General features: G+C 36.2%; 1 long non-coding RNA gene across 1 annotated transcript in view; it reads left to right on the top strand.

The window, feature by feature from the left end:
• Window positions 1–258: 258 nt before the first annotated feature.
• Window positions 259–26,225, top strand: part of LOC128906158 (uncharacterized) — a 46,326-nt gene continuing 20,359 nt past the window's right edge. The window contains exons 1-2 of the long non-coding RNA XR_008465079.1: window positions 259–375; window positions 5,723–5,787. This is a non-coding gene — a long non-coding RNA (uncharacterized LOC128906158). The remainder of the gene's footprint in view (window positions 376–5,722; window positions 5,788–26,225) is intronic.

The raw sequence follows: 26,225 nt of genomic DNA, 5'->3' as shown, positions 1-26,225 counted from the left end.
AGAATGAAAAAGACATTCTGTATGAAAATATAGTACATAGAAAATACTCCTAGGTATATTTTCTCCTATAAATATAAAAAATTCTTTTGCTTTGAATGATGACATACTTCTATAAGCAATGAAGTTGCACTGCATTGCATACCAAAGTGCACTAGTGCTTTATCAGGATACTTAAAATACTGAACTAAATTCAGAAAGCTTATTTTGCAAGATTCTGATAAGCGTGTGTGTTGTACTGAAGCCTGTCATTTCCCACTGGTCACACTCCTGGCTATTCAGGATCCTTCGTGAATGGAAGGCACTTTTTTCTTCTTGCTAACATGAAGGACCTTATTTCTCTTGGGATTTGTTAGAAGCTAGGACAGCAAAGAGAAGGTATTTTTTTGCAGTCTCATTTTAAATAGTATTGTTTTGATCTCGTGATAATAGGTGAATGCAAAGAGACCGGTTGATTTTGCAACTATTACCTATGTCATCCTTAAAGCTGAAAAGTGCTAAATGGAGTGCTTTAACTTGAGAACTGCATTGTTTTTTGTAGCGAGCCCTTTATATTTCTAAGTTGGTATTGCAAAATCAATATTTTCTTCAAGAAAACAGAAAATAAAGAAGGAAAAGTCCAGACTCTGTAGGCAGCAGATAACAGGGTATACACTTTGATAATTTATTTTAATTTCAAACATCAAAATGTTATACAGACAATAGTGAGAAAAAAACCAGCAAGCATTCTCATATTGAAATCATTGGAAATGGGAGTAGGCTCAGTCATACTAAAGTATCCTGTATATTGACAATGCTTTCTTTGACTACTGCCCATTTTACATCGATGTCAGACATGCTATTGCAACGGTAGCAACTAAACTAATTGAAAGGGGTCTTGTACATGTACAGATAAAAGGAATTTAATGCATTGCAAAAGATTAAAAACACAGCAGGGGAGATCAATAACAGGAATTAGCTGCAATGGACTGTGTCTGATAAATGCTTACCAAGAGTTAATAGGAAGTAGCCTAAAAGCATCTAGAGACAAGGTTATCAGTATGTTGGCTGAAGATATTTGATAATGCGTAACTTTATATGAAAATTCAATCATTCTTCTCATTTCATTGCATATGTTGCCCTGTGTTTCCACATACTGCCCAGTTACTGGTCTTGAAGTATAAAAAGCAATGCCGAGATGAGTGCTGGGTTAGAAATCAAGAAATCTTATGGATTTGTAACTTCCACACATTTCAAAAACATTTTGTAAAATATTTTTAGCTGTGTGCAATATACTATAATACATGACATCTATTAAATAAAAATCCAGTAGAATGGCATCTGAATGCTTGTATTCAGTGAATCTTTTTCAAATTTGCAACCTATGACAACAGAATTTCAAGAGATCTTGGATGACAAGCTGGAATGTCTGCTACAAAGGATAAAAAGCTTTCTTCTTCTTTACATTGAAATATTCATATTGCTTAAAAGAACTGGAATTATACATACACCATTGAAAAGAAACAACCAGTAACCGATCCCAAAAAATAATTTTAGTGCCCAAAAAGATAGGATTTTTTTTACAAGTGTATTAGCTGTGATATGTTCATAGGGCAAAGATTAGTATACAATGGATGCAGTTTCCAAAAGGGGGGAAATTCAGATGTAGAAGTCACAGCCACCATTTAGCCCCAGTACTTACACACGCCTATGAGGCGATGAAGTCCTGGGTCTTATGAACTCGTTAAGAGTACTGTCATTGATTTCGGAAGACAATGTTTCATCTTGTGACTTTTTTATATGAGGATGACCAGTTTGTCAGTGGGTATAATATATATCAGGTCAATGTTTCTTTTTTTGCACATTTTCTACTGAAAATATCTCCAAAGTAGGTGTCAAACCCTAATCTTATGAAGTGTTTTGTAGGTAATCCTTCTGCAAAGAGAATTCTTTCGTTTCAGTTCAATTACTTGTAACAGCTTTCATTTGCTAGACCTGTGGATCATAAGGTGTAAGACTGCTGACAAATGCAAGCAGCTAGGTTTTCTAATAATATAATGCTCCCTCCATGGCTTTTCAGGGCTGCAGTGCAACTGTTTTTGAATTGGATAGAGTGGCTGTTCTTAACTCAGGATGATATCCTTCCATCAGTGGACATTAGTAGATGCTTTCTGAAGAAGAAGAAATTACGTGCTTCAGTGGAGAAAATGACCTTGTTGACAGTTGTTTTGTTTTGGTTTTTTTTTTTTTGTTTTTTGTTTTGCTTTTTTTTTTTAAGGGTGATTGAAGTAATCAGAGTAAGGATTATTTTAATAAATTCCTCATGACACATTAGTGAGCAAGAAGAGTCTAAGAGGGCAGGATGAATTCCTTTTGCTCACAGTATTTTATCACTGCATGTCCATCCTGCACATGCAGTGGTGATACATGCAGAGAAAGTACTGTTGAATGACATTCTGAAAGGCAGTATTAAAGCCACTGAGTAAGATTGTAGGGTAAGACTATCAAGGAACTTGCAGATAAGATAAGAACAAGCATGTAAGGGCATACTTTCAAAATCTCACTGTAACAGTATATGTACTTTTGAAACCAAATATTTTTATATGCAAAAATACGTTTCATTTAAGAACTATTCAATACAATATGGGAGATTACAAAACCATAATGGATTTTCTTTTTTTGCCTTTGCTTATCTATACTAAATTGCTCCATTATTGCTACTATTTTTTATTTCCTCCCATATAAGATGCTGCAACATAGGATATTTATTTTGCAAACTTTTGGTGGACTGGATTATTCTCTTTTTCCCCTTGTAACTAAATTGATTATATGCCAAGTCCTGAAAACTACTGATGCTGTATTTTTTTGTATTGAGATGATTTCCAACACAATTTCAGGTTAAATAAAAGCAGCTGGCATTACCTTCACAGAATAATCTTTAATTTTCAATTCATATTCTTTCCTTTCTTTGGCTATGATATTTTTGTGGTTCACTCTACTTGATTATCTGAATCTCTTGGTCTTGCACAATTTAAACAGTTGGAGTTTGTTGACTTCGAAAGAGTAGAAGCATTTTCATTAAAATTAGCACTGATAAGTAGTATCTGGTAGAGTGCTTTTGTCTTTTAACAACTAAATATTTACTCAGTGAAAAAGGTCTTTTCAATGACATCAGGGTTTGTTTTGTTTTTTAAGTGTTCATAGTAATTGTAGTTAGCAATTCTTTTGCCATTTAAAAATGGGGAGACTGCTTTTTTAAGGACTTTTTTTTTTTTTACTTTCACATCTGGATGGATTCCTAAAAATCATTTAGTATTTTTCAGTGGACTGATGGTGGGTATTTTATAAACATGCCAGGTACCATTCTTCCTTGTTTAGGTTCTTTTCTAGTCTTAATTATTAATCTATGAACTTAATGATTTTGTGTTGAATGCTTTGGGACCATTCTCTTTTCTGCCATTTTGTAGAAGGGAAACTATACTTATATGTTCTGAATTAAGTTTTCTTGTTTCTGTTGTGCTGTGTAATTTCTGAGAGCTAGTTAAATGGAGTTTATTTTCCTGACTGAAGAAAAGTTGTTGAAGTCAAGTAGTTTCTAGATTTTGCTGAGGGTTTTTCTTCATGCTAAGTATTTGTCATTGTACAAGATAGCTTTACTTCTGAAATTAGTAAAGCTTACTACAGCTGTTATTGTTACTTGAAATAAGCTTTATTTGTCACAGTTTAGGAAAGCCTTTAAAAAAATTTTTAGCGGCATGTTATTTTAGCCAGTGGAGTAGAATTTTGATTCATTACAATGCTGTTCACTGTAAAAGTGATGGTAAATGGAAAGTGGAGTTCTTGTTTGCCAGACATCATTTCTTGAGGAAAACAATCCACCTCATCAAAAGTTATAGTCAAAGGGTACACTCAGGCATCATTACAAACATAAGAAAATGATACACTAGGTGCAAAAAGGAAGACTGTGAGGTTAACCAGAGCTCAGCATTCAGTCCACTTCTCCAGGTACGGAATTTGTCATAAAATTGCCAGTGCTGTGCACTCTCAAGCATTTCTTAATGACGGGGTTAGAGCAGCATTACAGCCTCAGAAGAGAGAGTCAGCCCTTTTGATCTTGGGCTGGCACATGTAGGATGAGGCAGTGAGTTACAGAGAAAAGCTGGTACTTGCAAAAGATAGGGTGAAAACCCTTTGGCCTGATCTGCCTTGAGATAAACATGTTCTTGAAGTCTTTCCCTGTGAGAAATGAAGTGGTTCATGATGTACGTCCTGGATGACAGTCCACCCACACTGAGGTCTCTGGGTCACTGTCATAAAGAACGAGATTGAGAAGATGCTGGCTTTATCTCACCATTCATATTGCATACCCTGCTTGACCTCTGCTTCATCCATCTCATGCATACCTGTCAGCAGTTCAAACTGGACAGTGCATTCCTGTCGCTAAAGTAATGATTATCCAATAACCCACATAGCTTTGCTGAAAAGCATGACTACTGGTAACCTACAGTTATGCAATAGAGTCATAGAACATCCTGTACATAAACATTTGTAAATCCCCTTGCCAGGAGCAACTAATCTCTCTGTCACCAAGGAGATGACCTCTGCCAGTACGACTGAAAGCCAGAAACAGAATGCTCTGCTCAACAGACCCTTATCCTATATTTTACATACTCTGTGGCAATCTCTATTCTTAGCTACTGTTTTCTGCATTGCAGGGCAAATCAGTCTATTTCAGTTGTTTTGATTTTATTGCTTCATGACATCAGAAATTATAAAATGAAAAATCCAGTCTTGCAGACATGCACAGGAGTAAATTCATTTTCCACATGTCATTTCATTTACCTCCATGGGAAAACTAGCTCTCATAAAGCTCTGTGCGCCTCTTCATGTTTGCAGGATCAGGCCCGGAGCAACTTGACAGTTTTCTACAGTTGCTTTACTGTTAGCTGTCTACTTAATGCACCTAGAGCTATAAGTTTGATTTAGCATGAAGTGTTGTAAGGAACAGATCTTGGGCAAGATTCCATTTTCAGTTACACTCCTTTAAAATGGTAGAAACTCTACTGTAACAGAGGCTTTTCTCAGCTTTTTAACTTCATCTACCTTTTTACCCTGTAGTGACCTGCCTATGTATGTATGTCCAAAGTTATGTTAAGAGTTTTATGGGAAGTATTTCAAAGTGTTGAAAAATAAGTGGGGTTTATGTAATTTCCAAACAGATTTAGGGGTAGATATATCCACTGTACAAGGGAGAACCAAATACCCCTTCAGCTTTGGAGAAGCAGATGAAGTTGGCTCTGCACACATTCCAGTGCTGTGTTCCTTGGCCCCTGAGGGGAATAGGTGGGGTGTGTCAAAGAGTTTGTGTTGGCAAGTTAACAGTGTAAGACCATAATTTGTTGCTGTAATAGGCTAACAGCAAACAACTGCTGGTTCCCAAACTAGGGAAGATTCTTTAGGCTGCACCTTAAGATATAACCTTATTATGCCATTATTACAATAAACTGTGTCTCACGAGCGCAGTTTAGCCCTTATTATACTTAAAAATATTTTAAAAGTAAAAGTTTGTGCAAAAATGAAGCAAATCAAAACCATTGTTTACAGGAAAGCATTTCAATGAGACACAGTAAATTTCAGCACTTGGACTTCAGAATGGTTAAAATAGGAATTAAGAAACACCAGTCTTGGAAACTTTTAGACTGTGCTTATTTTTAATCTTTTTTTATTTTTTTTATTTTCTTCTTAGGTTTGGATCAGGTGACTCAAATACTTCTTCAAACAGTTAAGACAATACTCAGTAAAATCACACAGGTAAGTGAATCTGGAGATTCATTATGTTTATAAATGAAAGGACATATGCTGAGCTCAGTGCAATTACACCAGCTAAGGATTTTCCTCAAACTGTTCAAGAGGAAATTAGACTTGAACAAGGTTTTGATGAGAGTATTTATTTTCCTGCATATTCTCATTGCATACTAACACGTTAACTAAGAATTCAAAGTAGTATAGTACTCTAAAAATTACTGTTTCAATCAATATTTTTACATTTGTCTGGGAAAAAATAATGCAAAGTGAAGCAGAAAGTGAGCGAGAGCTATTGTGTCAATTCATCCACCTACTAATGTATGTATGTGGGGATTGCTTGCAGCAATGCTTTGTGACAGAACAAGAATTTATAAATGTCACAACTAGTCACAACAAAAATACTCAATTTCATTTTTTTATAGTATGTAAATATTATTAGAAGAGGCTTGCTTGAAAAGCTACACTAAATTCCTAAAAAGCATATTCCTTTGAATCACTGTATGTGAGTATGGCCAATTTCCCTAATACTCTCTTTAAGTTTATCGGTAAATTGAATCTAATGGACCCAATTCTAGCTCATAGCTCTCAGACATCACTGTATCAAAGGTACTGACCGTGGAGATCAAGACACAATATTTCTTTATATTTTCTTTGAACTTTCCAGGACTCTATTACACTAGGTATTACAGAAAGATAGTGCTAAAATATGGTCACTCACCCAAGAAGCCTACAAAATAAATACAGAACAAACAAACAGCAGAGAACTTTAGATGGGAGAGAAGATGGGAAACATAGGACTGTGTTGGTCAGTGGGATTGGTAGTCACTTCTGTGAAGTTTTCTTCTAAATTAAGTTTCTTGTAGGCATCACAGAAAAGAAGAATTTTAAGGTGGCTTTAATGGGAGAGGGTACACTGTCTGCCCAAATACTTCTGAGGATCACTTTCCAATATATGGAAGGCTGTGGATATTGCTTATCTGGACTTTAGTAAAGCCTTTGATGCAGTTTCCCACAGAATTCTCCTGGAGAACCCGGCTGCTCATGACTCAAACAGGTGTACTTTTTGAGCAGCGAAAGTATACTTATGAGGAGCGGCTGAGGGAACTGGGGTTGTTCAGCCTGGAGAAAAGTAGGCTGAGGGGAGACCTTATCGCTCTCTACAACTACCTGAAAGAAGGTTGTAGAGAGGTGGGCGTTGGTCTCTTCTCCCAAGTAACAAGTGATAGGATGAGAGGAAATGGCCTCAAGTTGCGCCAGGGGAGGTTTAGGTTGGATATTAGGAAAAATTTGTTCAGTGTTGTCAAGCACTGGAACAGGCTGCCCAGGGAAGTGGTTGAGTTGCCATCCGTGGAGGTAGTTAAAGGACGTGTAGATGTGGTGCTTAGGGACATGGTTTAGTAGTAGACTTGGCAGTGCTAGGTTAATGGTTGTATTTGGTGATCTTGATTCTCTTCCAATTTAGATGATTCTATGATTCTATTCTATGATTGTATATGAGTAAATATAACAATGTGAATAAGTGGTGGTTAACCCTCGAAAACAAATTGTTTCTACTTGATACAATGTGATTGAAGTTATATGACTTAAGTAATGGCTAGGAAATAATGGAGAATATTCTGCTAATGTATGAGAACAGATATGCTTGTATGTGTTGAGATCAGATCAGAAAATCAAGTTATTTTGGTTAGCAAATCAAAAGCCAACAATGATGTGGACAAAAATTTTAGTCGAAGGAAAGGCTAAGAAAATAAAATCTTAGAGTTGTTACAGAGAGGAAAACAGTGTACACTATTTAGTAATAACATAAGTTTGAGCATAGAGAGACAACTCCAGAAGGTGAGTCCTAAATGAGAAGAAAGCTGGAGAGAGGTGAGGTGGGAGAGGAGGTCCTCACAGAGATCAAGGTAAGAGGCAGTGCAAATGGCTTATAGGAAAATGTCAAGCTAGTTTTCTTCATGTTGGCACTTTTACTAATTGCCAAAAATAACTGAAGAAGTGTTGAAAACACAGCTTAAGATTTATTTAGTTTGGACAGAAGAGATATATTTGAAGTAGGCAGGTAGATTCTTAGATTTTCAGCATATAAAAAGGTATCTGAATTTAAATTTGCCAGTAAAGCCGCCCATGTGACAGGTTTGTAGGGAGGAAAAAAAGAGGGCTACTGAAAACCAAACACGTGGATGAGGATGGACAAAGAAATCCTATAAATGAAGAACGATTAGAGAGTAAGAAGATATGGAAAAGGACTGAATTTCAGAAGATATACAAGGATACACCTGAAGATAAACTTGAAGAAAGGCCTAATAGTGTGTGTCAAAAGCAGTGGAGAAATCAAGAAAAGTTAATTCTGATTTCTGTTTAGGAATCTGTTTGGTTTTTTGTTTGTTTGTTTGTTTGTTTGGTGGTTGTGTTTTTTCTTTCTTTTTTTTCAAATAACAAGCTAACTGTAGTTTAAAGATGAAATTCTAGCCCTCTAGGTAGTGACTAAAAATAGTGAATGTAATGAAAGAGGACATCAATACATGGATATGCAGACAGAGTTAAGATAAAGTTTCTTAAAAATTAAGAGATCATGAGATGCTTTTATTTTAATTGAAATGAGCCAGAAGACAAAAAAAAGTTTTAGAAAGCCTAACAAGGAAGAGGCTAAGTGTAAGTGCAAGGGAAGTTTTGTGAAAAGTGATGACATAAATGAAACAATTACAGGTATTACAGAAGAGCAGAGAAGAAACTTCTGTAACTCTGACAGGGAAAAAAAAAAAAAGAGATCAGGGAGAGATTGTAGAGAAATGTACAGAAGAGAGAAGCAGGAAAGTCAGACGACATTTTTTAAATCTCTCTTGAAAATAACCAGTAAGTTTTTGTGCAGGGACAGAAACAGAGGCAGGAAAAAGGACCCTTGAAAGCTAGTCTGGCATATGAAAGGTGCTTGGAGTTGTGAATATGTGAGGTGCTAGCTCAGACCAGGGAAGAAATGACAGAGGAAAGGAGGTATACTGTCACGGGATGTTATCCAAAAGTAGAGGCAGAAGTAGTATATATTTAAATATTACCAAGATCATGGAATAGAAGAATTATCTTCTGAGAGAAACTGAATATGAAGGAGTGTGAAATACGGATAGATTCATTGATCACAATGGTGGAAAACAGAAGAGAGGGAAAGGATAAGAAAGAGTACACACAGAAAATCAGCAGTGGTGGTTTATAAATCAGTTAAAGCATAAGTGGAAAGACAGAAGTATTTGTTGGACGATGCTGGAAGAAACTGAGTGATGGTTGGAGTGAAGAAAGTTAACAAAAGGAATACCAGAGACCAATAGACAAATGTAAGTGGTATCTAAGTAACTGAGGTACAGAAATTTGCTCTTCAAAACAGTTGCTGGTTTGTCTCATTACCAAATGAGATATGACGACAGTTCTGTTGTAGGGTTGGGATTTCAGAAACAATTGAAGCATGTGTTAGCATTAAAAACTTGTGTAAGTCTAAAACTATAACAAATGTTTACCTATCTTACTGGATCAGGAATCATAAAAAAATAAACTTAAATCTTTGAAACACTACCCCCCCTTCCCTCCATCACTGTGATATTCCTATTTTCCATAAGTACAATAAGCAGCACTTTAGGGATTGGCACACCTGTCGGTTTCCAAAATCCACAAGAGTTGAAGACCTCAGCTGACAAAAATATTTTTGAGCAGTCTTCCCAATCTTCACCACTCCTTAGCTACTGCTGATAATGCATCAAACGTGTGCAGTTTTCCCAGTTCGCAGTGTCATGACCAGTGTACTATACACAATGCAAACAGTGGTTTTGGCAGCCAGGTTGCCCTACCCTCCCTGTAGAGACAATGGACATGTAGCTGTACTTTTAGAGGTCAGTTCAGCCTGTTAAGATTTGAGTAGTCATTAAGTGTTTCCTCTCTGCAGATCAGTGCTGCATGTAGTTGGTACGGAGGCAAACAAAAGCAAGGAGGCTTTGCTATTAGATATTTCAGTTAAGAACTTCAGATTAGAAGAATCTGCTGAAAAAAACATTCAAGTTGTTATAAAAAAGTTAGCTATGCAAGGAAAGGCCTATCTTTTGCAGCATCTAAGTTTGAATAAATTGCCAGTAACAAAAAGAAAGGTTTTACTACCTAGGATTCAATCCTTTCCCAGTATTCAAGCTAGGACAACTTCTGGAATCATTCTGAGACAGGGAGGCATTTGCTGACTTCACTGAGGTGAGTCATACAATACAGTACCAGCGTGGTACAATGGTGAATATGAGTCGTGGATCATGGACATCTGTAAGCTGTAAGGAAGTCAGCTCTCCAAAAAAGGGAGTATTTTCCATTCTTTCATTCCCCAAGGCAAGGCCAAAGGTATTGAGGAGGCCAATGAAGAAGAAATGTCACTCAGATGACACATGCAGCTGGACTGATGAGTGCTCAGGGGACCAATATCAAGAACTCCTTGATAAAAGGCAGTTACTGCAATTCATCTGCATATGTAGGATTTTTCCCTTCACATAGTGTGTCTTTCTGTGTAACTTCTGTCCGCAACACTAGAATATTTATGTTGAATGCAGACTATCACAATACTAAGAATACATATTCTGTGTGGTGATTCTGACATTTGGATAAAACCTACCCTGATGTTTCATATTATTATGTGTGATTCTGTGATTATCAATGATGCAAAATCACTTTGGGAAAAGAATAACACATCTTTGTTTTCCATTAAAGACCTTGGAATAATTACAGCAATTTATCTGATAATATTTTGATGACAACACTACCCTGCCAAAGCTGGACTGTTGTAGCTGTTCTTAAGACACATATTTTAGTTCTTCCCTGGTCTGAAAATTTAAAGAACTAATTTTTGCAGATTACTTTACAAAATACATTGAAATTAGAAAAGTAATAAGGGCACTTTGAAAGACAATGAATATGTTGTCCAGCAGATTTAGTCACCAGAAGTGAAGTGACAAGGGTTTGTGGTTTAACGCCAGTAGGTAGTAAAGCCCCACACAGCTGCTCGCTCACTCCCGCTGTGTGCTCAAGCAAAACAAATTCAGGAATTCATTCACCACTTCCCATTGGCAGGCAGGTTCAGTGGTTTCCAGGAAAGCAGGACTCCATCATGCATAGCAGTTACTTGGGAAGACAAATGCCATAACCCTGAATTTCCCCTCTTCCTCCTTCTTTCCCCCAGCCTTTATTTCTGACCATGGATGATGGCCTGGGATATCCCTTTGGTCAGCTGAGGTCAGCTGTCCTGGCTGTGTCCTTTCCCAGCTTCTTGTGCATCCCCAGCCTGCTCGCTGGAGGGGTGGTGTGAGGAGCAGAAAAGGCCCTGACGCTGTGTGAGCACTGCTCTGCCATAGCTAAAACACCCCTGTGTTAGCAACACTGCTTTGCTCACAAATACAAAGCATAGCCCCATACAAGCTGCTGTGCAGAAAATTAACCTATCATCTCAGCCAAAATCAGTACAAAGGTCACCATCCTTTTTTAATAAAGGTCAGTGCTCTGCTGCCTCACTTTTCCTATCTATAAAAAGAGGTTGATATTTACTCCCCTTAATTGTGATGAACTATAAAGTATGTTTTAAAAACACTTAGAAAAAAGAAAACTTTGTAAAAGTGTAATTCTTAAGGTAAAGATTGATATCATAACCCTGCTTATGAGTTAAAGAATTTTGAAGGTGGTGCACCAGGTCATGAGGGTTTATATAAGCAAATTCTCCCATTTGATATATCTGGAAGAAATAAGAGCACCATCAAAGCAGCTTCTACCAAAACACTACATGTCACCCCAAAGCCCCCTCATTTTCCAAGGTGATGAAAGAGAAATGCATATCAAATTAATTCTTATAATCAAATCAGTCTAATAATCATATAATTAATTCTTATAATCTTATAGACTACAGTTATGGATAACGTATTTCCTTTTTTGTTTTACTTTTCTTTGCAGCTTTGTAATATTAGCTTTCATATTTAGTCATGATATTTATTACGAGTTATGCAGAGAAAAAGAAATATTGGAAAATATGTTTGGATACATATAGCTTGAACATGGTGTGCCAAAGCAAAGGGTGGTCCCAATTTTTTTTTACCCAGGAAAAAATGTTACATAGCTGTTTTTTAGAACTGCTCCTGTGCTAGGAATTAACTAGATTCATCAACAAAATGAATGTTGGGGCTATATTTATGCCATCACGATGCAGTTTAAACATCCAATACATTTTCAGCACAAAGCACGCTGATAAAACAAAACAGGAACTATCAGAAATACAATGGATTCAAATAGCGTGAGAGTGACTTAATTTGAATATCCAGTTAACTGGGATGTTTCACAATTATGCCTGATTTTGAGTTAAGATTCTGTGTCTTGTGAATTGTTTTGGTTAGATAAATTTAGTTAATTTGTTATGGCTGAGGTGACAGCGTACTTACATATGCTGAGTCCTGACTGATCTGCAACTCTCTTAACATTTTTGGGAACTGTTTTTACAGTGTTTTACTGAGTGTCATGAGTGATGTGATTCTAGTTAATGAGACAGCTTTTGGTGGGGCGGTCTGAGGTACCCATTAAAGCAGAGTCCTGAAAAACTGAAATCAACTATGTTTTTTCTTGTTCCATCCCATTAAGCTTTTAATTCTTTTATTTTCTATGCATAAATTTGCTGCTCTTTATGTCCAAAGAAGATTGTTGAATTTGAAATTACACTAATGTGCAAATAACAAATGTCGGCAAAAAGGTCAAGTTAGTGTTAAGAAGTTAAGAGAGAAATGTTTTCATTGTTTTGGTCACTTGAGAAGTTTTAGGAAATGTGCTCCAATTAAGCAGATTTCACCAATCTTTTAGACGATAGTCGGTTGTTTAAAAGGTATTTTTAGAAATATTTGTCTCAACCGAGACAAAAAGTGTGGTCCAAGAATGGGCCCCAAATCAGGGTACTTTTTGTAGCATATGCTAGCGTTTATACAGAGCATAGTACAAAATAGTTGACTATTACAATCCTTCAAATAACACGTTTTACGATAAGAGATTTCAGCACTTTTCCATTCAACAGTTGTTAATAGGAACTCACTTCTCTGAAATACCAAACCAGCGAAGGGTGATAAAGTTAAAAGTATTGGCAACCACATAAGTTTGTCAGTGGTGCATATTAATACTAGCAACAGCTTTTAGGAGTAATAGTGTTTACTGAGGACAAACAGATATTAACTATACCACTTTGACATCTGAAAATCCTCTCTGTGTTAGAAAGCACCATTTGGCAGCTGCATTGTTTTAAGGTATAAATAATATATCTCAAGTTTTTTTGTGATGTGCAGTGCTACTTGTAAAATACTATACCTGCTACAAGGAATAGCAGAGTATAGAGATTCAGTTCCCTTTTGAAATGGAAATTGTTTAACACTAAAAGTAGTACAACACAGGAAAGTTACTAACAGCTATAGCTATGCAGTTGCTAAAGATTGTTGACATAGACTTTTTGTCAGCAGAAAATTTTGTATGCATGAGAATTCAGAGCTCATAAAAGATTCTTGATTGACATCCTTAGAGATTAAAATCTACAGTTGTGAGAATTCACTTGACCAGTACTGGTTTTGTACTCCACTTATATGATGCTGTTAAAAAACCCAGAAGAGCAGAGATACGCCGGCAGTTCTGGTGAAGATTAACCTGTATATTTAGGGGAAAACCAAACTTTGCTTTTTTACTACACTGCACTGGAGGTAAAAATAAGTCATGAAGCCAATGAAGCAAGGTGTGAGCGAGGTCTTAAATGGTGGTCTATGCACGGTGGTTCTTCACTAGTGCCCGTTCCTGCTCGCTACAATAATTATATATGGGAAAAGTGGATAAGAAAAGTGGATAGGAAAAGCAGACAGGAAAAGCTATGGCTGAAATATGCTGCATAGAAATGCCTGGCAAGACAGTCTGCAATCTGGTGCAACTTCAGTAGCTCAGGGATAATGATAAATTAAGTAGGTATAGTTTAACTGTATAAAAAAGAAAATGACATTATATTTGCTAGTCTCAGACCAGTGTAGTGGTTGTAAATGTCACTATTGATTTAAATATGTCAATGTAGAAACTGTGTAAGTCATGGCAATGCAATATCTATATGTGTATCAGCAGGATAACAGGAAGCTATTGTAAGAGATAAATTCAATTTTAGAGAATTATATTTCAGTCTACCAGAGAAGCACTTTTGAGAGGATTCTTCTGGGTATTTTAAAGGGAAAGAACTTTGTAAGGCTTTTGTTAAGAACTTTACATGTGTCTTGCATTTTTCTCATTGAAAAGCTTGATTTACAAAATTTTTTGTAACTCAGATTGACTTTTTTGTTTTGTTTGCACAGTCCAGAGTAGTGGGATGGGATACCAGGATTTGGATACTCTGTTGTTTTGGGTTTTTTATTCAGAGAGCATCCGGTTCCTCTATGAACTGAAAACTCAATCAGTAGTTACTTTGTATATTAAGTAAATTAAAAAAGAGAAGATAAGCTGCTCATAACCATTCCCACACCTACATATGTATTATGGAGTTGATGAGTGGAAATAATTTTACCATCCTGTATAAGTTTGTGTTAACTGAAAGCTATTGTTTTTCATATTAAACAATTACAGCTGGAAATGACAACATATGTTGGCTCATAGGGATGTGAAAAGAGCATCTTCTGTGCTCTTTATAATTCCCCTGAATGTCTTATGAAATCATAGGGCTTGTATTTTTGGATCTGCTTCTTCACTCCAAAAATTGTTATAAAGCTAAGGAGTTTTATTTTAAATAATGAATTAATAAAATCATACTACTTTGTATGTTATTATCATTAAACATGGATAAATGAAAATGTCATGGACATGGAATTTGACTACTTTATTAGATGTTTTTGTTTCCTACCAGGTATTAGTAAAATGGCATATGGAAGTTTACCATGCAGATCTCATGTAGAAAGGAACACGAAAGTCCCATACATTCTTCAGTAATTTCTTTACGTAAATGCTGTTTCCTTAGGGATTTTGTTTTGTGAATCATCCAAGAGAAGAAACATAAATCTAAACCGTTGGGAAGCTTTATTCAATTCATTTCCCAATCAGTCTCTCTTTTGAAGATACTTATTGTACAGTTTTTAATAAGATTTTTCATACTCAAAATATGGCTGGAGGACATTTTATGAGAATAATTAAGTTAGGTCAACCTGGTTTTCTTTTCATTGTTGTGCACTAGTTATTCTGAAACATACCAAATATTACTGTTTGTTGTCTGCCAGATGATGTCTGCAGAAAGTAGGAAGCTAAGAAAATGAAACTCCACCCCCAAAAAAGCCATTTTAATTTTCCATTCATTTTCATGCTAGGAAAAAGGGATAGAAAACCCCTGTAACTACCACTCATCAGTGTGACTGTGACCATTTTATCCATCAAAACTCACCTGAAGTTTCAAGATATAAATATACAGCTGTCACTATATCTAGAATTAGACTTTAGAGATTAAAATCACTTCTGCTAACGATTCAAAACTTCCTTTCTGTAGGTAATCAAAAAAAAAGGAGCCTGTTAGAATATGCTTCAATTGATTTATTGTTTGACATAGAAATCTGAATAGCCATGTACACTTATTAAAGTAAAAAGAACCCTCTGTAATGGTTAAGTGTTATTTTGGTGACTTTCCTAGGTGTTGATGCCATATTTTATAGTCTTGAAATGTTAGTCAAAAAAAATACGTTTTTTGAAAGACTGTGTTAGTGCTAGAGAATTCAGCGTTTTGGGCGGAAAAAACTTGGAAGCAAAATATTATACCATAGCTGGAAATCAGTAAACATTTACTGTTCCCATTTGACAGTGATTCAAAAGGGACCTTTCCAGACTCTAGAGAGAGTAATGAAGCCAAATGCTTTCAGTGTTTCCAGGGACTAGAGGCCTGAACTGTTTATCCTTATTTTTAAAGAATAATGTCAAAGCTTGTGCTAGGTTCAAGTTATAAGAACTAAGTTCCTGTCTGTTTCATGATACAAATGGTTATTATAATGTTATATTGAGCCAAGTTATTTTTCCCCTCATCTGCAAAGCTGTGGAAAATGGATTCATTAATGCGTCTTTCTCTCAATGATTTGGTTTCTTGTTCTCTTCCACATTAAGAGTAATTACTTTCCCACAACCTGGCCTCTTTTGATGAGGACTACTGTTTTCCAAATGTAAATGGTTATTGATTTGCCAAAAAGGGTCTAATTTAGAAGTCTAAGAGTGTTGCACAGCTGGGAAGAAATTGAAAAACTAGCCAAGTCATTCATACTGCAGTTGGCAGTCACAAACCCAAAGCAAAGACTGATTTTTGAACTTGCTTTCCAGTCATTTTTATTTTCATGATTTTGCATGGTTTTAATACTAAGTATCAATTAAAAATCTATTTAAAATTTAGAGTACAGGTTTGTATCACGATAGCAACCATCCACAGTGCCCTTTATGTTCAAAATATCACGGCAACAAATGAGCATCTGTGTTTTGTTCAGATTGGTGGACTTGCACAGCATTTTATTTTGGGAGAAATTCCTGTATTAGTGGCCTCATTGATATCATTACAACTATTTTTGAAGTAAGGCTAAAGTACTGCTTTGCAGGAATAAATGAGGCATAGATTCTTCATCTCTGTTTTTATGTTTAGGAATCTAAATTGTGTTTAGAAATCTAAATGTCATCACTGTTATACTGAATAGGAATGAACTCTTGGAATAGCACAGCTCAATGTGGCTATTTGAAATTTAAGATATTTTCAAGTGACTGGTAGTGTCAGAATATGATCACTATGGAACTGGAAAAATTCTGATCTGTGATTCTATGATTCTGACCTATTCTGATATATGACTGATCTACGGAATTTTCAAATCCTAGTGTTGTAGTACTTATGCCTTTTTAAAATTGTATAATGATCAAACCATGTAACACAGGGTATAGGTATGTTGTGGATAAAATTGTGAAAACATGTGAATCCAACTTTCAAGAGTGATTTAGAGGAAGTAATAACTGATCTGTAGATAAATGAAGGCACCTCAATCCAGATTTAGCAGGATATTCAGAAGCATCTTTTTATGTCCTTTCTCTTTTAGAATTTGGCAGCTGGTTTTGAAAATAGTTAGGTGCCTGATAATATTTTAAGCATCTAAAATGCCCGAAATGGGGCCTTTTAAAGCCTGCCTGTGAAAAATCAGTGAACCTAGGATTGAAATGGTAGATTCATCCTCGCTCTCCATGAGAAATCAATAAAAATACACTTTGACACAGCTTGTGGCATTTGTCTTGCTTCTTGGTCTCTTATCCATCAGAGAGGAATCTATAAACCTCATTTTAGGCCTTGAAATCAGGTTCAAAAAGAAACGTGGTTATTGTGATGTTCAAGACTGCAAAGTCCTCAAATTATTCTGAGTAGGCTTCACTACAGGGAGCTTGGTGCCTTAATCTCATGTGGAGGGAATTAATGAGTGTTAGCATGCTGGGCAATGGGAAACATAAATCAACTGATAAAACTGGGAAAGAAAAAAGTTGAATTCTAGCTTTATTCTGGACCTGTGGAGTATTTCAGTTAGGTGCCACTGTTAAAATGAGATTCAGTGCTTCAGAGAAACTGTATTCATGTTTCTTTGTACAACATAACGGTAACTGCGTAGTAGCTCAGTTCCTGGGCAAATACCCTAGTCATCAAGAAAAAAGGTATTCTTTATCAGAGTGTTTACTTTCTCTCTTCCTGAATACAGTTTGCATGGCATACAGGAATACAAGGTTTCATTCAGAGGCAAGTGAGAAATCCTAAAACCATATCTAGGGGTTTAGCATGTTCAGCTAGCAAGAAGAAGAATCCTAGACTACATATATACAAGTAAATTGAATGGTGCCTGAGTGTGGTCTCAGCTAGATTTATTATTAATATAGATGTACCTTTGAGGTCCAGATCTCTATTTCCAGACCTCCTTATGACTTTTACATTATACAAGAACTGGACTAAAAAAGAAAAGAAAAATCCAAGGGGGCTGAATTAATTGGTTAGATATGATCAGTCTTAAAAAAAGTACTGTAAGTCCAGCTTTTCATGGGACTTCTACATAATTACACACAGGTTAGAATCACTCTCCCTGTCTTTACATATCTCCAGTGCAGATACCTGCATCTGTTCTGATGACTCCAGGTGTTCTCTGCAAGAATGGAAAGAAACTTAGAATTAGATTAATCAGACCCATGTTAGATATCTATAGTAAGACAAGGGACAACTGTGTTGCAGAAGTACCTCTTTTTCTCCACTAACACAAGGATTTTGAACAACAAGCTTGGACGTAGGCATCTTTTCCTGGTCATTTGAATACAATATCCATGTTAGGAGGGACATTAGCTGCTGTAACATCAGCTCAAATTCAGCAATACTGCTGTTGTTGAAGCACAGCTATATATTCTTAAGTGCACCATCTGCAAAAAAACTGCTCTCAAAAAATAGATCATTACCTGCTTGCTTTTCCTAGCTTCACAGAACTGGTTGGCTAGATTGGACACATGGATCTTCTCAGCTGTGTGTTTCTATCTTTGAGTCTAGCTAATCAAAATTACCTGTGTTCACAAAGAACTAATATTAGGCTAATAAAGCTGATTTTGTCAGTAACTAGCTGTAGAGAGCTCAGCCTACTTTATTACTTGACCACAAGAACAAATCTGAAAACCCACAGAACTGTACGAAGCGAGTAATGACAAGCACCTGGGGATTGTAACTGGAGGCATCTGAATCTGTAAAATGACTGGCCAGATGCCAAGACAGGTTTTGTACTTAGCTACCGATATATTTTTTTCACTATCTTCTTATTTACCTCTTGGATAGGTGACTGTCCATCAGTTCATTCCTGAAAACATCTCCAATGCCAAAGTCTACCTCTGCACAAGGCTGAGTATTAGCATAGGTGGGAAGACCCACGCAGCTTATTGCAGGAATCAGCCTTCAGTATCTGTGTATCTTCAGGTTACTGGCTTGGATGTTAAATTGCTGGTGCAATATCACTTACTGCTCCTACCATTTTTCTGTGATAACCTGGTGAACATGATGAATTTTCCAGACATGGTTTGCTAGGCTTAAAAACTACACTTTCAACAATATCATGGGTGTACAGAAACTATACTTTGTTAATGCCATTTAAAGACATTATTAGTTACATCTCCTCCTTAATAACTACCTATTCCACTGTGATTTCAGCTATTCAAAAAAACCCACTTTTGGTCAAAGTACATATGGTATTACATTACCAGTGTGCTCAGATATCTGCTAACCAATATGTCGCTACACTATGTGAGGGTAAAGTGATACATACAGTTTAATTATTCAGGCTCAGTTTGTCAAGAACACAAGCGTGTTATGCATCCATAAACGATCGCATCCCATATCAGAAGTAACCTGACAGAAAGCTGTGCTTGCTGTGTACTGTACTGAGTCTGGGTATGTGAAAGGCTAAAATAATTGCTCTGGGGAGTAGAGAGCGTGCTCAAATGCTTAATTCATTAGCGGTGCAATTACAAGACAAGAATGTCAGCAAAGGCAGGAGTTTTTTACCGCTGTTAAAATCCATATATTTCAGAACTGACCATAAGATATCAAGGGGAGAGGGAAGACTATGTTCCAATTTATTTTAGTTTAGATCTACGACTACACAGTAAACTATTAGGAAATCCCACAATGTATGTCCAGTCCTGTTCTTACTGTATTCAGTAGTGCAGGTCTCATTCAGGTAGGCCTATTATGACGGAACAGGTAACATTTGAATTCATGTATTCTGCAGAAATCAGAAATATTGTCTTGAATGTAGGTCACTGTAGTTCACCTCAGCTTGTTAATATAAACTGTTTTGCCATGTCGTTATTTGTACCCACGGAGCAAAGCCCCAGTACACTACACCAAGGAAACAATTTCCCTTAAGTCTGTTTTGATCAAACTCACTTACTTCCAGGTTTGCCAGTGAAGAGCTTATAATTCTACACTGAAGATGAAAAGCAGTTCTTGTGCTCAACTGCTTGATTACACAGAAAACTTTTGATAATATATTTTTAAGGATCTAAATCACAGAAGTTCCACCTCAGTTTTGGAGCAGTTCTTTTTTTCCTGTTCTCTTATTAGAATATGTAAATCATTGTATTTCTTGTAAACATTTACAGTAGGATAATAGGATTATTTTTTTTTTCCATTATGATCATCTGCATTGAAATATCAAGTTAGGTGAGAGGGAATGTTTCTCCACATGGGAGACGTGGGTGAGTTCCCTGTTAGATGCTAATCAGATTGCTGTGATGAGATCCAGCTGTTCAACCCTTGCGTGCCCTTGGATTTCTAAGCTGAAAAACTGGGCACTGTTTCTAGCTCTGGACCTGTAAGAGCACGCTAGAAGTAAAGACCTTGTGTCTTAGACTTTTCTTATCTGTGGGGCTACCAATACAATTGTCTGACCATAAAACTAATGCGTTCTGAACTAGAACTTCTTTTACTTCAGCACCTACACATACTTCAGCTCTCTCATGTCCTCAAGGATCTCCTTCTTCTGGTTTATCACTTAATTTATTTCAAGCACATCCAATATATTTTATACTTGTTTAATACCCAGACTTTGTAGAGGTTTTGGTAACTCCTTTTTTATCTGCGTATCTGAAAATATAGATAGAGATAAAAACAAAGCTTAGCTATATTTTCGTGCCTCAGTTTCCATAACATTCCCTAAGGAATTATTCATCTTCAGTATCATTATATTTGGGGGATATGCTGAGTCTTTTTCTAAAGTCCATGGATTGTGAATTGCACCATGGAATTTTTTTAGAACATGCGAGTTTTCCCAACATCTTCTCTTGACTGTGTTGAGCCCCATAGTGAAGCTACCTTACATTACTGCTTTAAAGTACCTTAAAAAATACCCAAACAACGCACATTTAAACCCATGTTTTTTCCTTGACCACAGCTTTCCTTGTTTTGGAAATGAAGAAAGATGTTTCTTATGGTTTTGGTTTGCAGAGAAAAATAAACAAAGATTGCTATAATCCCCCAAATTACTCAATCATGGGATATGTAAGGCAGAGGTATCTTTTCTATTCAGGCATATTTTCTATATTCATGCTTCTATACTTTGTTTTTATGCTTCTATATCCATGCTTGAGAGAGTGATGTTCAATGCAGACAGTTGTTGAAATACACAGAATGATACCACAAATCTCAAAGAAAATTAAACTAATGCATTTAAATACTAACTTCATATAGATTTAGATTCCTATTTTTTGTGGGCTTTGACTACAGTTTCTGTGTCTGGATGCTTGTTCTCAGAAAACATCAATTTAGGTCTTTAGCAGAGGTTTTGGAACTTATATCTCAATACTGTATTTTACCCCAGTGTGGTGATCTCAATAGACTTTGAAGTATCTGCCACTCATGTTGTAGGAGCTGTTATAGAAGTCAGGCAGCCCCCAGCTTTGCTTCCAACATCTACAGAATCAGTCTAGCATTGATGCTTCTGACACCTTATGGGGGGACGGCCTTGCCATGGTTCTCAGAAATGTCACTTGCTGCTTCAAGGTTGCACTGTAGTGGGAGGATCGATTTGTTTTCTAATTTCATGTGTTAATAGAAAGGAAATCTTCTGAAGTGACCACGGTTGGGTTGGTGAAAGTCTGCTCTAACTGTTGTCATATATAGGCTAATTCCCCGATTCTTTATTTAAGTAATTTAAGCTCAGATTTATTCAGATAGTTCAAGAACCTGATCATTGATTTAGCTGGGATAGATTGAGACTTAAAGATCTCTGTTGAATATGAAGATTTCACCCAAAGATCAAGTATTCTGAAACGCTATTTACTTTGTATTGAGAAAAAGATCCGTATATTCAGTACAGCTTTATCCCATGCAATATGTGCTCATCAAAATTGAAAATTATATGTCTAATTTAGTTTTGATTCTTCAGAGCATAAAACTGTAGTGTTTTAGGAGAACAACTTAAAACAACAACAGGATAATCCACTCTACTTTCATGTTTACTTAGTACCCTATAAATGTCCCAAATAACTCTAACTTCTCAGGTTATTTTCAATATAATAATGAGATTCCTATTCAAAACACTCAGTAGTAAGGTGAATTTGGAGTACCTGGTCACTAGCAGAGGTTCTTGTTTTTTCACATGTACTCTGAAGGATTTTCTGAAAGGAAAAGAATATTAAGTACAGATGTTCTTCCTTTTATTATCCACAGGCCCCTGGGGAAATAAAACATTTTAATAGAATTTGAAAGATTGTTTGCAAACTGCTGGTCTAGAAGAAAAACCCTGGAAATCATTTGTGAGACAGTTTCTTACAGATCCTCTGAGTAAACTGTCATGTTGTTTCAGTTACATAGAGAAAATACAGGAAGGGTATGCGGATCTAACATTTGTATTCTCTTGAAAGGTACAAGAGAAAATGCAGGACACAGCTGAACATCAGCAGGAAAAAAAAAAAGTACACCATAATCTGATATAATGCTAAGTGCTCACCATTCCAGTCAATTCCTGCTAAAATAAGGTAGAAAAGAATGGCCTTTGAAGATACAGTTTAAGAACCAACAGAAAGAAGGAGGGAAGAAAAGAAAAATATTGGTCTTAGCTAAGTACAGAAAAGAAAGTTTCTTCATCATAGTAAAGTGTCCCTTGGATAACTGTTCTTTCCCAAGGTACTATGAGAAGAGAGGACCATCTTCATACACTGAAAATACTTTTACGTGCCATAGGCTTGTAATTTCTTTATTATGTTTGTGTTGCATTTACCAGGATACCAGATATTGCTCTTTTACACGATTCATTTTTAGACTTTTTATTTTTCCGCTTGTAAACACTATAAAGGCTTAATAGAGCATTGTTGTTTTCTGCTAACAATACTGAAGTGTTCCTCAAGGGCAAACTACTAAATGTGGAGAAGTTAGTTCCACTGAGAGTAAACTAGAGAAAGCAAAATCATAACACCATAGAATCATAGAATACCAAGTGGGAAGGGACCTGAAGGATCAGCTGGTCCGACTTGTCCTGGTAAAAGCACCATCTAGTCAAGATGGCCCAGCACCCTGTCCAGCTGAATCTCAAAAGTGTCCAATGTTTAGGAATCCACCACTTCCCTGGGGAGATTATTCCCAATGCTGTTCTTATTCAGAAAAATTGTCCTCCTGTGTCCAATCAGAATCTCCCCCGGATTAACTTGTACCCATCACCCCTCGTCTTTTCCATGTGACTCCGTGTAAAAAGGGAGTCTCCATCTTTGGAGCCACACTTTAAATACTGGAACATGGAGATAAGGTCTCCCCTAAGACTTCTTTTCTCAAGACTGAATAAACACAGTCCTCTCAGACTTTCCTCATATGGAAGGCTTCCCGGTCCTTGTGACAGGTTGCCAGTTTGAAAAGGAGCTGTTTACCAACACAGTCTGGATGTGGCCTGTCAGCCAGATCCCCACCCACTGCACAGACCATTTGTCTAGACTATCATATTTCAGTATTGCTGCCGTTATCTTTCAGTCTTCTATAGTATCATGTGGGCTGGACTGATTAGGCTCCATGTGGAAAGAGGAAAAGGTTCAGCTGATGTTGCCCTACCCTGATGACAGTAGATAACACTCTGAAAATGTGCGGTATGTTCAGATAAGAGAAGAAAACAAGGATAACCTTTCACATTTGTCCCCTCTGGAGTGCAATGACTATTATATTTGCACTGGAATACCAAATTTAGCTGCTAATGATACTTACCTATATATATATTTCTTCAGAAGGAATATTTTATCAACACTGTTGAGAGCAGAGATACCCTTTCCCTGGTATCACGTAAGTGGAGAAGAAAAATGTCAACTATTAACATTTGTATAACTAAATTACCCAGAGATCAACACAGTATTTCCAAATTTCATGCAAACGGGTAAAAATGCTGGCAGTAGCCTCCCCATATTTTTCATGTGTCTTGAAATTCATTCTTCCTATGGAATCCAAGGATTTATTGATTTGTATTCTGCAGTTATGACTGTGCATCTCTTTACAGAGGTGAACGGATTCACCAGAAACAGTGAATTCTTTGTATACTGCTCTCATTTAAAAAAAAACAACCCAAACTTGGCTCCTCTTCTGCATGCATATGTTAACATTGACTTTGGAAGAAACAACATGCCTGTTTGATTTCTTTCAGATGTGGAGCCAACAGGGATCTCTCTGGCTATGGATCTGTAAAATGATTTGAAATTTTTTCTGCATTTTACTCTAGAGATTTGCAAGTTGATTATCAGGAGTGCTGTGTGAGTGGACGTCGTAGGATGGTTTATGACTGGGTTATGTTTATTTTGGGCTCCAAACTGACGCAATTAGGCTAAGGGAAATAAGAGAATTTCCTGGAAACATGTGTTGGGCTGAGAAGTTTTCTAGGAAAATGTAGATCATCTTAGTTTTAAAGCCTGGATATATCTAAAAAGAACCTGCCTGATTCTGACCTCAGAAGCAAAGTTGCAGTTTTCGGTTAGAGTAACGGACAGAAAATGATCTTCCAACCTGAGAATTACATAATAAACTTTCTGAACACCCTCCTGATGTTAATGCAGTAGCAAGTAAAAGTACATCAGGATTACAGCAAGATTGTATTGTGTGCTGTATAAGTATGCAGAAAGGCATAAATTTACTGTCAGCTATTAGCTTTTAATCTAATTTAAGTAAAGGGATAATACATAGAAAAATGGAGTGCAATGATAAGGTGTGGGGGAAATCAATAGAATTCAGATTTGTTTAGTTAGCCATTAAAAAAAAAAAACAAATAATAGAAGTACCATTAACTGTCAATGACTACTGAAATATGAACAGTCATTTTAGTTGAAGATTGTGAACAAGTGAATAACTTTTCCTGTACACTAAATCATTTGAGTGCCTATGAATAGATATGTTACAAGAATACTCTCATATGGTTGGTTGGTATTCCATGTACTACCTTGTGACTGCTGTTAGAATAAATTTTAAAAAGCAAGAAAATGAAGTGATTTTCTGATATAGAGAGTTTAAAATCTAAAATTCTGGATCTTCTTGTTTTAACTTAGTAGTAAACCCTGAGCCATGGATAGACTTGGCAAAATATCTTCCACGGTAGTTAGAGAAATAGTGTTTTATGACATTTAGATTACGGAAATCTTCTTTCTGTCCTTTCTGTTAAGTTAATGTCATTATGTTTTTCTTTCATACATGGCATTCCAACAAAACATTAATTATTTCATTCTGCTAGTGAGAGATGCAAGAAACATAAGAGGAAGATGAAAAATCCATGAAGAAAATATGAGCTTCGTCTCACTACTTTTTAAATTTTCTGAAAAACTTGTGTTATCTTCAGTGAGCTTGACTAAATCACAGCCTTAAACTTTTGGGCTGAAAACAATCTGGACATTTCATCCAGTAAATCATTTACAGAGTTTTCCTGTTCTCTATTCCCACAAGCATGCTTAATCTCACCTGCTCAGAGAAGTCATTAGACTGCAGCACCTCTCTAGGTAATATATTCTATTATTCAGTGGTATTCACTGTTAAAAAACTCTTCCTGATGTCTCATTTAAATTTTAAATTCCAAACCATTTATCTTTGTTTTATAGCTTTGAATCTCTACAAGTAGGTTTCTTCCTTTCATTTGGCTAAACGATTGAAAAAATATGCTTATTCTTTAAGAAAAAATAAATAGGTCTCGCTGGAGATTAAAGTTACAGGCAACTTTTCCCATTTCACTTGGGCATGTCATGGTGACACCTAGAACCTTCTTGGAAGAGCTTGTCACATTCCATGTCTTTTAGAGGAAAGAAAGACATAGCAGTGGCTTATTAATAAGTATTATGACAACCAAGAGTGTCCTCTGGCAAAGACATCTCAAGAAGAAAGGGCTTCGAATGTTGACAAGGAGGTTTTGGAAGCGACAGGGAGTTACAATATGGTGGGAACAGGCTAAGGAGATAAGGAATAAAAAGGTTCAGGCAGTGAATATAGGAATGGGATGCAGCAATTTAAAAAAAATAAACGAAGAAACAAAAAGAAGCTGGTGTGTGAGATCAACATAAGTTAAAAAAAGTCTTAATGTTTTTTTTTTTAGTGGTTAGTGTCAACATTATGTCACAAAAGCAAGAATACATTAGATCTTTCTGTCACCATTTTCAAAAAAATTTGATCTTTTCTGGAGCACTTTTGAGGGTATTCTTAGTACTTTTATCCCGTTTGCATATGGAAATTTCTTTTTATTTTTAATTTAACAACTATACATCAATGCCTTTACTTATTTCAGTATTCTATCTTGGATATAATCCATCTATATTACATTCCTCATCTTTTTCATCCTTTCTGGTGATAGACTTGTATTCTTCCTAGCTGCTGACATTTCACCTTTTTTTTTTTTTGGTGTGTGTAGAAATTGTTCAAAAGT

The sequence above is a fragment of the Rissa tridactyla genome, chromosome 2, assembly GCF_028500815.1.
Source record: "Rissa tridactyla isolate bRisTri1 chromosome 2, bRisTri1.patW.cur.20221130, whole genome shotgun sequence".
Lineage (NCBI taxonomy): Eukaryota > Metazoa > Chordata > Aves > Charadriiformes > Laridae > Rissa > Rissa tridactyla.
Note: the sequence above shows the minus strand (reverse complement) of the source record. Positions and strands in the feature narration are given on the sequence as shown.